General features: G+C 45.2%; 1 non-coding gene across 1 annotated transcript; it reads right to left on the reverse strand.

Annotated features, from left to right (window-relative positions):
- Positions 1 to 1,943: 1,943 nt before the first annotated feature.
- Positions 1,944 to 2,016, reverse strand: trnak-cuu (transfer RNA lysine (anticodon CUU)). Its single transcript has one exon. It is a non-coding gene; the product is annotated as a tRNA-Lys (tRNA).
- Between the last annotated feature and the right edge of the window lie 2,083 nt (positions 2,017 to 4,099).

A 4,099-nucleotide genomic window follows, 5' to 3' on the forward strand; every position in this document is an offset into this window, starting at 1 on the left:
TCGTGCCTGCCTTCTTTTGCACTGAAACAAATTATAACCGTGTTTTTAAATGAGCAGTGCGAGATATTTATAGGGCACATTTCAATGTTTCACAAAACCATTCCTTTCGTTACAGCCACCCACAATCGATTCCCGGTTTGAGAAGTAACTTTGATATCATTGTTTGCAATTGAAGTGGGGTCATTTTATGAAGTTCGATGGATGTCCCAAAGCACTTGAGTGTGGTGTCCAAACAAATGAGTTTGTAATTAAAAACACTGAACGTCAGGAGTGCGATTTGAACCCATACCTCCAGAGGAGAGTGTGACCTGAACACAGCACCTTAGACCGCTTGGCCATCCGTACTGTCAGAAGCTCCGGTTACAAGTTATTACACTGGAAAGTTTCAGACTGGGCACTTGTTCAGTGTTTCTGGAAGGATCAGTGGCCGGGATATCCTCTCCCCCTTTGTTTTCCTGAGCCTGTGCACGGTGTCCGGGGAACTTTGGTCCGGATCCGAGGTAGCTTGCATCATGTGACAATGCACCCCGGACTGCTCTTTTTCCATTTTATCGCACGTTAGTTTTTGGTGCAAAAATAATATCTCCAGAGGAGACAGTGATCTAAACACAGCACCGCATACCGCTCGGCCATCCTGACTGTTCATTGCTGTGTGTGGCCACCTGCAGGTTGATTTTGAACTTTTGTGTCCTGTCACATGCAATAAATGACGGCAGCAGGCGTATCTCTGCCTGACACCGGGGAAACAGTGAGACAGACATTGCATTGTGTTCAGGATTAATCACAGCAATATCCGCAGTCAGGAGCTGAAAAGGACGAAGAGCTGAAAAAACACAAGAAAAAAACAAAGAAATGTCAGCAATTGTGGTAAACTCTTTAATGTGTTTCCTGCTCGTTTCGTGATGCGGCGCTCACAGAGGGAGCACGGATTCAGAAAATAATTCTTCCATTCAAAATCTTTAAAATAATGACATGCAACTAATTAAACTGTGTGCCGGGGGATGGGGATGGGTGAAGATTATTTGTTTTATTCCCCATTCATTAACCGACAGCGTTGTTTTGTAGAATTGTTACTGAGGGACAGTGGAAACTTCAATAACTGAACTTTAATTATTTCAGGATTTTGAATCATTGATGAAGTTTTCTCCCCTATCTGACTTTACTCACTCTGTATGTTGGAGACTGGTTTAAAATGTTCAGTGCTCATGCGACAAGGAACCTGGGGCGACTTTTGTTCAATTTATTACACAGCAAAAGTATTCTCCAAAATACAATTTCCACCCGGGCTCGAACCGGGGACTTTTCACGTGTGAGGTGAATATGATAAAAAGTACACGACAGAAACACTGTGTCGAAAGCAATCTAAGGAAAAAAATCAGAGCTTTAACGTACACAGCTGGCCGATACTTCAGGAGCTGGTTTTACGAGAAGAGAATGACGGTGCTATATTTCGGAAGGCTGTGAGTGTGCCAGGAATTGATCTCGTGTTTCCCAGACTTCATACATCGGAACAGGAGATGGCCATTTAGCAGCGAGTGGTTAGGATCTGGAATGCACGGCTTGAAAGGGCGGTGGAGGCAGACTCAATCTTATCTTTCAGACGGGAGTTGGATAAGTGTCTGAAGGAAAAACAATTGCAGGGCTACGGCGAAAGGGCGGGGAGTGGGACTCGCTGAGGGTCGGCACGGGCTCGATGGGCCGAATGGTTTTCCGTGCTGTAACCATTCCATGATTCGATAAGTTAGTCGCACATTTCATAGTGTGGCTGGGAGCACAACATTGCAAAGGGACATGGAATGAGTCGCCAAAACTAGAGGCATCTGATTCAGGAGATTCGCGGGGCATGAAAATTTCGGAGTTTAATGACTTTGAAAGCAACATTTTTGTTTTGTGCCGTTTCGGTCAGAGGTTTTCCATTAAAGCAACATTAAATGAAAAGAAATCGCCCAACGTGGGTCTCGAACCAGCGACCTTGAGATTAAGAGTCTCATGCTCTACCGACTGAGCTAGCCAGGCTTTCATTCAAAGCAGGTTTTTATCACTCATTGCAGCCAGGTGCCTGTTGGCTCCGTCCCAGATGTTTAAACTTGCTGTTGAAGAACTGCCAGGATCTTCTTGAATGGTGGACCAGGCTCGAGGGGCCGAATGGCCTACTCCGGCCCCTAATCCTCACGTGTTTATGTTTACGTCTTTATGCGGAGCTCCTTTGGGGTAAACGAGCCAAAGGAGGACAGCGGAAACGTTATAAGGACAGCATCAAAGCCTCCCTGGTAAAGTGCGACATCACCACTGACACCTGGGAGACCCTGACCGCAGACCGCCCGATGTGGAGAAAGACCTTCTGAGAGAGCGTTGAGCTCTTGACTCTAGAAGCAAGGAGCATGAAGAGACCAAGCACAGGCAGTGGAAGGAGCACGCGGCAAACCAGTTCCACCGACCCCTTCCCTCGACGTATGTCTGTCCCACCTGTAACAGGGTCTGTGGCTCTCGTATCGGAATGTTCAGCCATCAAAGGACTCACTTTGGGATGGAAGCAAGTCCTCCTCGATCCCGAGAGACTGCCTCTGATGGTGTCTGTGATTTGCGGTACACTGCGGAAACATCTCCACTTTCAGCACCAGATTACCAGAATTAAACCCAATGGGATCGAGAGAAAAGTACCTCATATGCTCAGAGCAAAATATATCATATGACAATAGAATTTTATGTATTAATTAATGATGTTTAAATCAATGCTTCTTTTGTTTTTACACTGAGATGCATAAAGATGTGTAAAATAGATGAACTATTTTTTTATTCGGTTTTGAATTAAAAGTACAATTTTCCTGACCGGGAATCGAACCCGTGCTGTGGCGTTGAAAGCACTAAATCCTAACCACTAGACCATCAGGGAACCTGGTTTGGATAGACATGCAGTGGTTGTGTCGAGGTTCACATCGAGCAGATCCGTAACACAGGACTCTGTGCTCTCCGGGCTGTTCAAAGCGACACACACCGAGACAGACATCATCTGCTGCTGGAGTGCCATCAACTCAGTCAAAGATGCTCTTTGGTCTTGCCGAAACTTGCTGGTCTTCCAGAGCAAGGAGATGTCCACGTCTGCGTGTTGCAGGCTAGCGCAATCCAAGATCCAGGATTACGTGCTGAGGGACACACTTAAAATTGGTGTAGTTGCCGCAAAGGCAGGGTGGGGAATGGCCACAGTTTAAAGCCCTTCTGACACGGTAAACCCCGGGGCAGGAATCAGAATAAAACTCCGCTCGGGCCGTACTTGTAACTTCTCCATTGTGTACATGGAGCACCATGATCTGTAAACACCTATGTAGTGCCATGTACAATGTAAGGTCTGTTTCGTGATGCACGTTGAAAAAATGTTTAATGTTCCGTCACCCATTCCATGTACTGTATAGTGACACGAGTGATGTAATTTGTTGAATGTACTACAAGGTATCCCGTATTGTACCGAATTGTACTGGAACTGAAAAGCAAGGGAATACATCGACCAGAACTGCCGTCAGCACCCAAATGTAGTGCATGGGATCACTGACCGCAGCTAAATGTACTGAACTGCTTTTGAATGTACTGAACAAATTTTTATCAGAATAAAGTATTTTTTTTAAAAAAAAAAAATCTCTGCCTGACACCTTGGAAACAGTGAGTCAGACCTTGGAGCAAGGGTCTGGTTGTTGCCAAACGTCAAAGGAAGTATTAATTCTGGAAGAACAATGACCACGACGTTATTTGAACACACAATTTCGGAGCTGGAGTCAGACACACTACCGTTGCACCATGAGACCTACACAGTGAGCAGGAGATGTTCGTCTATATGAAGGTTCTGTAATACAATGGGCTTTAAAATCTCCGCCCATTCCCACCAGGTATCACAAGCAGCGCTCACCTGACAGGCACCGTATGGTTTCTTCTTAAACTTTTCTTTTGCTTTCACGGGAAACCATCATTAATTAACCGCTCACCTTCATTTGCACAATCAAACAAATGCTAACTCAAGAACAGTTCATACTTCAATCATTTGTCCTGTGCTTTGCATCATAACTCGAAAACCACATTCCATTTTACTCACTGTGTTATAGCTTTCTGG

The sequence above is a fragment of the Pristiophorus japonicus genome, unplaced genomic scaffold (genome assembly GCF_044704955.1).
Source record: "Pristiophorus japonicus isolate sPriJap1 unplaced genomic scaffold, sPriJap1.hap1 HAP1_SCAFFOLD_109, whole genome shotgun sequence".
Taxonomy (NCBI): Eukaryota; Metazoa; Chordata; class Chondrichthyes; family Pristiophoridae; genus Pristiophorus; species Pristiophorus japonicus.